General features: G+C 37.0%; 1 pseudogene; it reads right to left on the bottom strand.

Moving 5' to 3' along the window:
- Positions 1 to 579: 579 nt before the first annotated feature.
- Positions 580 to 4720, bottom strand: LOC113266072 (glyceraldehyde-3-phosphate dehydrogenase-like; annotated as a pseudogene).
- Positions 4721 to 13419: the final 8699 nt, after the last annotated feature.

Genomic DNA, 13419 nt, shown 5'->3' with positions numbered 1-13419 from the left:
TCTAATTTTCTAAATTTCTACTTTCCTGAAATCTGAGTGGCAAGTTCCACTTATGAAGTGGCACAGAAATACAAACTTGTACTCATCCCTGGGTCACTTCTGTTCAGGGATAGTGGAATGTTCTGACTTCAGAAACAAGCTGCCTTTTTAGAGGCCAGATGTGATTCAGTCCTGTAATTCTTTACTTTTGTGTCTATTAGAGTTCACTTATGGTAGCAATGTGTACTGCTCCTTTCCTCCTCCTCCTCCTCCTGTTGCTGCTGCTGCTTCTACTACTACTACTTCTTCTTCTTCTTCTTCTTCTTCTTCTTCTTCTTCTTCTTCTTCTTCTTCTTCTTCTTCTTCTTCTTCTTCCTCTTCTTCCTGTCCTCCTCCTCTTCCTCCTTCTTCTTTTCTTTTCTTTTTTTTTGGCTGGGTACAGTGTACTTTATTGATGGTACATGACCAGGTAGGGCTCCCCAAGCCCTTCCCCTTCTTCAAGAAACTGTGTAGAAGTCGGGAGATTCTCAGCATGTTGGGGGATGATGAGTTGGGGCAAGAATTCTCCAGCATCTAAAGGTCTCTCTCTTCCTCTTGCTCTCACTGTGGCTGGTAGTCCAAGGGTTCTTTCTCCTCGGAGGCCATGTGGACCATAAGGTCCACCACCCAGTTGCTGTAGCCAAATTCATGGTCATACCAGGAAATGAGCTAGACAAAGTGGTCATTGAGGGCAATGCAGCCCCAGCATCAAAAATGGAAGAGTGGGTGTCACTGTTGAAATCACGTGAGACAACCTGGTCCTCAGTGTAGCCCAGGATGCCCTTGAGGTGGCCTTCTGATGCCTGCTTCACCACTTTCTTGATGTCATCATATCTGGCAGGTCAGATCCAAGACTGGCAGGTGGCAGTCAGATCCAAGACTGACACGTTGGGGGCAGGGACAATGGGCCACCGAAGCCCATGGCAGTGAGCTTCCCATTCAGCTCAGGGATGAACTTGCCTATAGCCTTGGCAGTGCCTGTAGAAGCAGGGATGATGTTCTGGGCAGCCCCTGGGCCATCATGCCATAGTTTCCCAGAGGAGCTGTCCACAGTCTTCTGGGTGGCAGTGATGGCATGGAATATGGTCATGAGTTCCTCCACAATGCTGAAATTGTCATGGATGACCTTGGCCAGAGAGGCCAAGCAGTTGGTGGTGCAGGAGGCATTGCTGACCATCTTGAGGGAGTTGTCATACTTTTCATGGTTCACACCACAAACATGGAGGCATCAGCAGAAGGGGCAGAGATGATGACCCTCTTGGGCCCACCCTTCAAGTGAGCCCCAGCCTTCTCCATAGTGGTGAAGACACCAGTGGACTCCAAAACGTACTGAGCACCAGCACCACCCCATTTGATATTGAGAGGATCTCTCTCCTGGAAGGTGTAGATGGGTTTTCCATTGATGGCCAGTTTCCCATTTTCAGCCTTGACTATGACCTTATTACATAGGTATAGACATTTGTCAAGTCTCACCAAATTATTTAATATGCTAATATACTTTTAATATGCTAATTTCATTGTACATCAGTGTAAGTCAATTTTAAACTCAAAGGAAAAAAACTTGTAAATAAATATTAAACCCTAGTTAATGGTATTGATGGTGAAGTTATTTAAGAAAATGTGTACTGATACCTGAAACATTTGAAATTCATTTAAAAATAAGATGATTTGATGTATGAATAAAGGAATAATTAATGGATAGATAAGTGATAAAGCAAAAATAAAATAATAATGAAGATAGTTTTTAGGCGGTGGATATATGCTGTATATGGATGTTAACTATAAAATTTTTTTAACTTTTATTAATGTTATACATTTTTATAATAAAATGTTGGAAAAAGTACAACCTGGTTTGAACAATATATCATATTTTTACCATATTTATAATGAAATGAGACTTACAGTTAAGTTTAAAATTCTTAGGAAAAGAATACAAGATAAATCATCTATAATAATGAGAGATTTTCTAAGCAATCCATAAAAGTGGAAATCATAGAAGAAAATATTGATAAATTTAATTTTTAAAATGCTTGGGGTACCTGGGTGGCTCAGTCAGTTGAGCAGTCAACTCTTTTTCAGCTCATGTCATGATCTCAGAATCCTGGGATTGAGACTTGTGATGGGCTCCCCACTCAGCAGGGAGTCTGCTTGAGGATTCTCTCTCTCCCTCTCCCTCTGCTCCTCCCCCCACTTGTGTGTACACTCTTTCTCTCTCTTAAATAAATAAATATTTTAAAAAATAAATAATACTTTGCTGAGAAAGTATCAATAAAGAAAGTAAAGCCTCAAGCTACAAAGAAGAAAATATTTAACTAATATAAAGGTATTCAGAATTTGTAAGTAAATCAAATATCAATATGAAGAAAATACCCCCAAAAGAAAAATAGATAAAATATGATCAATTATTTAACAGAAGAGGGACTAAAGACTAAATCTATGAAAATATATTCAACCTCATTATAATGTAGATTAAAATAATAAAGAAAAACACTTTGTATGGGAGGGAAGGCAGTCTGAAGATTACAAACTTTTGTAAAGCGAATGAGCAAATGTGTTCTTACACACGGCTGGCGGCAAAGTAAATCTATGCAAGCACTACGGAAAACAATTCGGTATCATCTTGTGACCTGTGCTTATTCCTTCAACCTGTAGTTCACTTCTAGGAATATAGAGGCACTCTTGAATATAGGAACCAGTAAATATATTTTAAGCAGCATTTTTATAATAGCAAAGGGGCGCCTGGGTGGCACAGCGGTTAAGCGTCTGCCTTCGGCTCAGGGCGTGATCCCGTAGTCCTGGGATCGAGCCCCACATCAGGCTCCTCCTCTAGGAGCATGCTTCTTCCTCTCCCACTCCCCCTGCTTGGGTTCCCTCTCTCACTGGCTGTCTCTGTCTCTGTCAAATAAATAAATAAAATCTTTAAAAAAAAATTCATAATAGCAAAAACTGGGAGCATCTCAAATATCCAGTGATGGGAAAATAGACATGCCAAATGTGGTTTATTCTAACAATAAAATATTTTTAAATGGTAAAAAAAAAAATAGAGTTTTATGTAACAACTTGAATGAACTAGGAAATGGGCAGTTCAATTTAAAAAAGAAGTTGCAAAATACATACTCTCTTGTAACATTTTAATAAAGCTCAATTACAAGAACTAAGCAACGTATTTATGTATAAGTGGAGACATTTTAAAAGTTAAGAGAAAGACACAGAGGTGGTGGTAAGGGAGAAGCACATGGGAGTAACTTCAGCTGTTACTAGATTTTTACTTCTTAATTGAGTTTATTTTGCCGATGACTTTATCATTATGCTTTATAATATGCCCAGATATCACATTTATTATTTTGTATGAATCAGATATTACACAAATATGGCACAAACACTCCAGTGCTTATCTGAGTTTCTCTTTTTCTTAAATGGGGATGTTGATTATTTTAGATCTTAACTAATTCAGGGGAATACTGATTTCAACTGGGGGTAGATATGTCATTAAATCTGTTATCCAGAAATTCAGGTTTTGGAATCAAGCACATTTGGGTTTGAATATTTAAATTTCGACTTCCTAACTGTGGGACCAGAGCAAATTCCTTAAGATATTTGATCCTCACTTTTCTGATTTTGCCATTCTGATTGGCACCTACTAAATAAGTAAATAAATATTCTAGGGATCAGTATCGTAAGCAGTGTAATTGCCACCTTGAATGACCACTAGATCGGGACTTTCTACGACTAGTACAAACTAGAAGAGTGAGTTAAATTGAATGACTTTGAAAGACTCAATTTGTCATCTTTTCTAGGTATGCAAAATATAAAAGCAAAGCATTCTGACAACAATTTTAAGTTTTTAACACAGGTAGCAACATATCCTCAACTGTTACTCAGGTCAGTGTGTATCATCCTGAACCTGAAGTTTGGTGCTTCTTGACATTTCCTTTCTTGTTTGTATTATTGACCTAACTTCTTGCAACAACTAAAGCATATACAAGAGCTAGGAGAAAAAGAAAATTAAGTGCTGTAATAAATCTGTGTTTGGCCACTAATTTTTAAAAAAACAGTCTTAAATCTTATAAATTAAATGCAACAGACAGCATTTACTATCCAGATAAATATTTAAACAATTATCATCAAATACTGTGGCAATCGGAATTTTCCACTTGCTATTTACTTTATTATTTGTATTTTATACGAACAATATACTTAATTGTAAGATTTTTTTTTATGGACCTTTATACTTGAAAATATTTAATATCCTGTATTATGGCAATTGCATTATGTAATTAAAAAATAGGTTTACTCTTTGTTCCTACTTCCTTTTTTAAACAAATTTATTGAAGTATAAGGTGTAACCTGCATATTATAAAATTCACCCATTTTAAGTGGAAAAATCAATAAATTTTGAGTAAATTTTAAGACTTATGCTACCATCATTACAATACAGTTTTAAAATCTTTTTATCAACCCAAAGTATCCCTCGTGACCTTTTGCTATCAATGCCCATTCCCATCCTCAGGACTGACAACCACTAATCTACTTTTCTTTGTAGATTTACTTCTTTTTGGACATTTCCAATAAATGGAAGCATATAATCTGAAGTCTGTTGTGCTTGGGTTCTTTCCCTTAGCATAATGCCTTGAGGTTCATCCTTGTAGTAGCAACTTCCAGGAGTTTCTTTCTTCCTCTTTATTGTTGAAGAGTATATCATTGTTTGAATACTTCGTATTTTATTTTTTAGATTCCAGGTGATAGGTGTTTGGACTGTCTCCAGTTTGGCAGGATTATGGACAGTGCTACTACAAACACTTGCCTACAAGTTTTTGTTGGGATAGAAGTTCCATCCTTTAGGGATACCCAGGAGTAGAATTGCTGGGTCATGTGTTAAATTGAGATTAACTATATAAGAAACAGCCAAATGGTTTTCTAACATAACTGTTCCATTTTGCATTCCTACCATCAACGTAATGAATATCCACAGAATCTGATTGACCTTCCTTTCATCTAGGTGATTCTCCTCCATCACTTCAATCTTGTGAATAACAAAAAACAATAACATTCCTCCATTATCCCATTATTTTGTGTTACATTTGGAAACTATGAGACTTTACTTTTTACTTCAAATACAAATTTGAGGGGGCTACACTTCTTTTATGTAAATGTTAACCCCCGAGAATGTGCATTCCATGAAGACAGGTCGCGTGTCTGTGAGATCATTGTTGCACTCTTTAGGCCAAAGTCTGGCACATGAGGCCCTCAAGAGAGTTATTGAACATATGTGAGAAAAACTCTTTTATTTAAGTGTATGATTCCTCTCTTTGTATCACCTCAGTATTACAGTTTACACACAGGGTGTATTTCCTGTGCACTCCTCAGTTAAATGCATACGTTTATGTAGTGAGAGATGAACTTAGCTATGGGTCACCAAAGTTCACAGTTTACATCCTTTGACAAAACATGTAAAATAGCATAGGTTGTTTCTTCCCTATCAATGGTCATTCTGATTATCATCTTCCAGGAAAGTGTTGGGAAACTGTGTTTTATTCCTTACTTATAATAATATGCTTTTGAACGTATGCTTTTTTATTTAATAGTACATTTTCCCTATTTTACTGGACCATTATATCACATCACCTGGTTACAGTCAGTTCTAAATATATCCCTCCACGTTTGTGTATCACTAGGTATCTAAAAATTTCCTTGGCTACAGCAATCACTTTATTTAGCAGGAGAAAATAAAAGGACGCATCATTCTAACCTTTACTTCAATAGAAGTTTTTATGTACTAAACTTAAAAAAAAACTAATTCAGGTATTAATAAACAGAAATTTCTATCTGCACTGACTAACGATTAATTAATAGCATATGAATATTGCGAGGTTACAGAGTTAGATTTCTGCGTCTTAGTGATTGTTTTTACTGTGCCTACACTACTCCTCAATATTATGGCAGCTTTACTGGAGGCAAATTCAGAGACTTTTTCATGCCTCAGTGCTCCGTAAGTATTAGCATAGGTTATAAAATGGCCCTTTGAAACTTTGAAGCATTACATTTTAAAATTCATCATGTTGTATAATATATTGAGAGGAATAAAATTATCCATGAAGGGGAAATGTTAAATTAGGGAACAATATCACAAATTACCCATAAATTTGGATATGCTTTACTCAAGGTAAAATATATCTCTTGCTTTTGTCCACATTCCACAATATCCAAGACAGGATTAAGAGTGGTGGATCTGTTCTCACCACATTCTGATTTTACCTGAATGCAAGTATATTCTGATGTCTTTTGTTATATAACAGTGGTTATAATTTAGGACGAAGTAAACATATTTTAAACCACACCAAAATATCAATAAAGTTTTAAAGCAGAACCTTTTCTTAATTGGCTAAATAAATTGTAGGCAAATGGAAATTCTACTTGTATTTATGGTAAACATAGAGTGTGCCATATATACTATGCACATAAACATATGCAATACGTCTGAATCAGGGACACCTGGGTGGCTCAGTCAGTTAAGTGTCTGCCTTTGGCTCAGGTCATGATCCCGGGGTCCTGGGATGGAGTCTGGCATGGGCTCTTTCTTTGGTAGAGAGTTTGTTTCTCCCTCTGCCTCCTGCTCCCCCTACTTTTGTGCTCTCTCACTCTCTGATAAATAAAAAAATAAAATCTTCAAAAAAAATAAATAATAAGTCTGAATCATACTGTGAACCCATTAATAAATTAATCATTAAGTCTTGTTTTGTACTTATTAGAAACCAAGTATATTGGTGGGGGTGGGGGCTGACGAGTATCTACTTCTTTGAGGAGGAGCCATTTTATTTGAGGGAGAAAGGAAGCAATAGAGAAAAGGACCCACTTCAACGTCCATATCCACGGTCCTGTCCCAGAGGATGATTATTCATCCCTATTGTGTTTAACTTAGGTGTGAAAAATAAAGTTTTAATGAAATATGAGCAGAAGTGATATGTGACACTTCTTGTCAGAAATTTTAAGAAACAAAATCTGGGAGCGCCTGGGTGGCACAGTTGTTAAGCGTCTGCCTTCGGCTCAAGGCGTGATCCCAGAGACCTGGGATCGAGTCCCACATCAGGTTCCTCCGCTATGAGCCTGCTTCTTCCTCTCCCACTCCCCCTGCTTGTGTTCCCTCTCTCGCTGGCTGTCTCTCTCTCTGTCAAATAAATAAATAGAATCTATAAAAAAAAAAAAAGGAAACAAAATCTGATTTGCTATTATTCCTTTGTCTTCTGCTTAGAAAACTGTATTCTGCAGCCCATCATCCTGGACGATGTGTATCAGACACACAGTGTGGGAAAGGGACATACTTTTGGTTTTGAAGACCACTGAGATTTTATTTTTTTAATTTTTTAAAAAATTTATTTATTTGAGAGAGAGAACGCAAGCAGGGGGAGGGGCAGAGGGAGAGGGAGAGAGAATCTTAAGCAGACTCCACACTGAGTGCGGAGCCCACGCAGGGCTTGATCTCCTGACCCTGAGATTATGACCTGAGCTGAAATCAGGAGTCTGATACTTAACTGACTGAGTCACCCAGGTGCCCCAGTGAGAAGAATTCTTAATACAGAATAACAGGGAACATCATAACAAATGAGATCAATGTAAAATACATAAATAATCATTATGAGTTCTTTATAATATTTTATATCTTTTTATAAACTGTCAAAAGAAACATGCTTATGGTAATAGATTTAAGCCACACAGATAGGCCTATGTTTCACCCTAAGGTAAATGTGATTATTTCTGTTCTTTATCCCCAGTTTACTCAGAAGCAAAACACAATGACTTAGAATTCATCGTTTCAAATAGATGTTATATTTATACAACTATGTGCAAATACACAGGGTATTTATTTACCCAACATTATATCATGTTCTTTATATTGACTTGCAAATTTTCCCTATTTCTGTGTTTTAGGGGATGTATGTCATTCTCCACATGAGGTATCCACAGTCACATGTCTTAGCATTGAGACAAGTGGCTTATGTACTTTATTTTCTATAAAATGTGGGTTGGAATTTGTATTTCTCTGGGCAATCACGTATACATAGATTCACATTTAAATATATAGGAATAGAGTCAGACTTTCCAGTAAAATTGCACATATTTTACAATTTCCAAAGATTGGAATGTCATCATATATTTATTAAAATGATAGAATAGTTTTCTTATAGGGGATCGTGGGCGGCTCGGTTGGTTGATTGTCTGACCCTTGGTTTCAGCTCAGGTCATGATCTTGGGGTTGTGGGGTCAAGCCCCATGTTGGGCTCTACGTTCAGCTTGGAGTCCCTTTGTCACTTTCCCTCTGCTCCTACTCTGCTTTCCCTCTCTCACTTTCTTTAAAATAAACAAATAAAATCTTTTAAAAAAATAATAGCTTTCTTATCATCCTTGGGTGACATTTTCTTCTTAAATTGTAATTTGATTCTTTCTATAAAATTATGAGTGAGACCTAAAGAGAATCGGAAACATGTCCTCTTTCCTACCATTGTTTAGCAAAAGTATACACAACTGTTGAAATTTGAAATAAGTTGCATTTAAGAGAAGAATAAAGGGCGGAGTGGAAAGCAGAAGGTAATTTTTATACTGACTACAAATTATACCCATTTACAGAGAACATTTCAGTTGAAACCACCATGTAGAGAAAAATTCACCGCAATGCAAAGAAAAGTAGAAAGGTCTGGATTAAAGACAACTTCTGTTCATTTGTCTTAGAGAAAGTACGAGTGCTGAACGAATGGGCTGAGTTATTGAGAGCACTGATTAGGAAGCTCGAGGTAAATCCAGAAACTGGGTTACAGAGTGGCTCAGTGTGGGAGATAGAGGAAGGCCTTCAAAGAACAAACAGGAACTGTGAAAATAAAGATGAAATTCTAAAATTACATGAATCAAACACTTGAAGAACAGGAACTACCAAGCAACGTTAGAACTGTACAGCTGGCTTACAACTGGACTGTACAAATGCCCACAGCTAATGAACAATGAAACCTTTTATAAGTCAATCTTGAAGCCACTCCAGAAAAGAAACCTCACAACTGAAAAGAGGAGGCCTTATTAATTAGAAGATGAATACTCATGGGACGCCTGGGTGGCTCAGTCAGTTATTCACCTGCCTTCAGTTCAGGCCATGATCCTGGGGTCCTGGGATCAAGTCCTGCATAGGGTTCCCCGCGCAGTGGGAAGCCTGCTTCTCCCTCTCCCACTCCCCCTGCTGGTGCTTTCTCTCTCTGTGTCAAATAAATAAAGAAAATCTTAAAAAAAAAAAAAAAAGATGAATACTCATGAATATTTACTTAATTCCTATTAAGTTTGTTTTGAAGCAAAATCATTTTTTCATTTTATCAGTAAAATGATTATTGCAGGGATAGAAACATATTTATTCCTGTCTCTGAAGGATGCCATTATTCATTTGTAGAAGCTCAAAAATTATGTCCATAGGGGAGATAACAACTGATCTGCATATTTATTTTCCTCTCAGCAAACACTGAGATTCATTCTGTGGAATCGTCTAGAATTACTCTAAATGATAACAATTCTGGTTTAGAAATTTCAAATCACAGCCGCAAATTTATGTAAATTAGTTGGTAGACTACCTACCTGCCACGTAAGTATTACATAGACACTTAATGAGTGGTATTTTTTACAGCTATTTAAATTCCCAAACAGTTTAGAATCATGCACAGGTGTAAATAAGAAAGAATACTGGAAAAGGAAGAGTAAGTAATCCTTTATGGGGTGTTCCTTTCAAAACTTTGCTTTCGCTACTTCTGAAATAAATCCACTAGTTCAAAACACGGCCCCGTCAAGCATGCTGAGTGTCAGTGTTTGGCTGTGAAGTAGTATGGCTCGAGGATACTCGAGGATAACACTGCAGATGCAGGCATCAGCCTGACATGGCCCAGATACCACCACAGCATCATACAAATTTGGTGGTTCCTAAAAAATGAATATAATGGAGGATGGCAGTGTAGAAGATACTGAAGTTGAAGATAATAATGATCAAGCAGGCTTCAAACACAGGTGGGAAGCTCAAAGCCTCTGCTGCATCAAAGAAATCAAAGGAGTATCTCAGATGGAGAAACTTCTAGAATCTAATTAGCTCATTTTATAGCAATGGAAAATATATGTGATCTACTTCATATTCTCACTGTCACATTCTCAATTCCCTTCTGCCTATGCTGCTTGATAGAATTTGCACACAAGGCCTGTGGGTCTGCACTGAGGTGCTCAAATTTACCCTTTTTGGCCAGTGGTGTGGCTTTTTTAGAACCATTGGCTTGTCATGAAAAATACGTTGCCTCTAAGTCCAATACAAGTTCTGAGATTGAAGTGAATCCAAAGATAGATTGGATTCCAAATGTGCTCTGTAATCAGAATAAACAAAGCTTCTAAAAGAAATTATTGTCTCATCTACTTAAAATATGAGAGGAGTGTCTCAAATTTGCCAAATATGCCCTATACGTTTTTCTCTGCTGTGCTTTTTCACCCCTTTCTTTGGGTAGTCCTTTCCAAATAACCATTACTAGATGCCCGTTTATCCTTCAATGTTGTGTTTATCTTGATTTCACCAATTACTTGCTCTTTTTCAAATTTTGTACTCTTTTTCCCCTAATTCTAATATTGCTTCATTCTATCAAGTGTCATTTTGATTAATTGTTTTGGATTCTGTGTATATCAATCAACTCTGAAATTTTTAATGGAAATGCTACCTCATAACTTTTACATTTTTTCCCCACATAATCCTTTAATGCTAGACAATCATGTAGGGACTGAGTAGCTATTCAGTAAACATCTCTCTGGGTGGTGGTGGGGGAGGATGCAACAACCTTACTCCTCATAACAAATGTTTCTGATTAATTTAGCGTACCTTTTCTTTTAGGGAGTTAGTTCTGTAATGCTGTGCCAGGCTTGAATACTGCTCTGGCTACCTTGAAATCTGAACCCTGGCCTTTGTGGCATGATATAAGCCATCTTCTCAGAGTCCAGCCTGACCTTAACTAACACCTAAACCAGCTGTCTACACGGCTTGTACCTGGTCTGTCTTTGATCGACCTCCAGCTACTTACATGTCATGCCTTACAATATCTCCTTTCTACACCTGTCATCCTCTCTGGCTGTGCCAAGAATTTGCAGCATGATTTTTCAACCAGTTTCCCAAATGTGTGATAAGTTATGACCTGAGATATTAATCCACTTTTCTTTTGATTAAATTGCCTCAGCTCATTTAATGTTCTCCATAGTTCACAATTTCTAATTGTGAACAGAATTTCCGATCATTTCTCTTTGTTCCTAAAAGATCTGGTATCGTGATGGCTTTGTGTGATGCAACTTGTCAACTTAAATTAAGTGAGATCAGCGATCATATGGTGTTCAGCAACGAGAATGCTTCATTTAACATTCTTATATATTATATTTTCCAAATCATTAATCTGATCTAAAATTAGGTCCCCGATTCTTCCCACCTGCCTTATACAGCTTTCAGTATCCAATCACGCTCTGCGAAATACACATAGCAGTTGCTCCGTTAGGGTTTATTGAAGTGACTGGATTGACAGATTCATCTTTTTGTAGAACTATACAGAGTAATGATAAAGAGTTCATGCTCTGCATACAAACTATGTGGTTTGACCACTTACTAGCTCTTTCTTTAACTGTTTTTATTTGAGTATAGTTGACACACCGTGTTACATTAGTTTCTGGTGTACAACACACAGTCTATTGACTCAACATCACCATGTTATGCTGTGCTCACCACACGTGTAGCTACCACCCGTCACCATACAACGCTACTACGATATCATCGACTATATCCCCTATGCTGGACCTTTCATCCCCGTGACTTGTCCATTTCATAACTGGAAGCCTGTATCTCCCACTCCCCTCCACCTAGTTTGCTCATCCTCGCAGCCTCCACTTCCCTCTGGTAACCATCAGGTTGTTCTCTGTATTTATAAGTCTGCTTCTGCCTCTTGTTTGCTTGTTTATTCATTTGTTTTGTTTTTTTAGATTCTACAGATGAATGAAATCATATAGTGTTTGTCTTTCCCAGTTTGACTATTTAAACTCTGTATTTGCATTTATCACCTGCCACAAGGAGTTGTTACATGTATTAGAATGAATTTTTATTCACATCTACTGGGGAGGGAGGAGGTCAAAGTTATATGTAGAGAGACTAGTTAGAGCAGATTGCTATAATCTAGACTATGAGTATTGATTATTTGTGTGAAAGTTAAGGGTAGATGTGAGAAGCAGATGAATACAGGATGTAATTTGAAGGTAGAGCCAAAAGGATTTTCTGAGGGGGCAGATGAGGGGATGTGACAAAAACATAAGGATGAGGATGATACCAAGATTTTGGTCTGAGCATTTGGAGGGCAGAGATTTCATTTACTCGGGTAAAGAAGATAGTGACAGTTTAGGTATAGGGGAAATAGGGATGTGCTGGTGAATAATAGGAGTGTAGTGTTAATATGTTAAGTTTGAGATGTATTTTGGCCAATACTCTAGTTACCTAACAGTATGGTAACATCTCTAGGACCACAAAAACTTCAGTAAATCCTGAAGAATGGAATTGCTAAATTCATACTTTCTGTGGTTTAGTGTTTACATATGAGCTTCGGAGAGATGTTCTAAGAAGAATGATGTATAAAATCAAATCCAGACTTCCAATGAAGTCTAGAAATACTAACTTTTTGCCTCTTCTTTGACTATGACCTTAATGTTAAGTAATTTAGTAATTGTGGGAAACATCACATGGCCTTACCCAATCTTCATGAAACATTTTTCTTTAATTCCAGATACTTGCAGTTCTTACCAAATTAATCTCATGTTTATTACAACCAGTGTATAATTTTCAGGATTTCCATTTCCACTTATATCCATGTTCATGAGGGATATGGGCCTGTAGTTCTCTTTTTTAGTGGAGTTTTGTCTGGTTTAGGTATCAGGATAATCCTGGCCTCATAGAATGAATTTGGAAGTTTCCCTTCTTTTTTTTTCTTTTTTTTTTTTTTTTTGGAAGAGCTTGAGAAGAATAGGTATTCAGTCTTCTGTAAATGTTTGGTAGAATTTGCCTATGAAGGCATCTGGCCCTGGACTTATTTTTTTTGCAGGGGGCGGATGAGGGCGGGGAGAGTTTGTTGGTTACTGTTTCAATTTCTTTGCTGCTTATCAGTCTGCTCAAGTTTTCTGTTACTTCCTGTTTCAGTTTTGGTAGTTTATATGTTTCTAGGAATTTATCCATTTCTTCCAGGTTGTTCAATTTGTTGACATATAATTTTTCATAATATTCTCTTATAATTGTTTGTATTTCTGTGGTGTTAGTTGTTTTTGCTCCTCTTTCATTTGTGATGTTATTTTTTGGGTCCTTTTTTCTTTTTGATCAGTCTGGCT

The sequence above is a fragment of the Ursus arctos genome, unplaced genomic scaffold (genome assembly GCF_023065955.2).
Source record: "Ursus arctos isolate Adak ecotype North America unplaced genomic scaffold, UrsArc2.0 scaffold_37, whole genome shotgun sequence".
NCBI lineage: Eukaryota > Metazoa > Chordata > Mammalia > Carnivora > Ursidae > Ursus > Ursus arctos.
The sequence above is the reverse complement of the archived record's forward strand: the minus strand, read 5'-3'. Positions and strand labels throughout refer to the sequence as shown.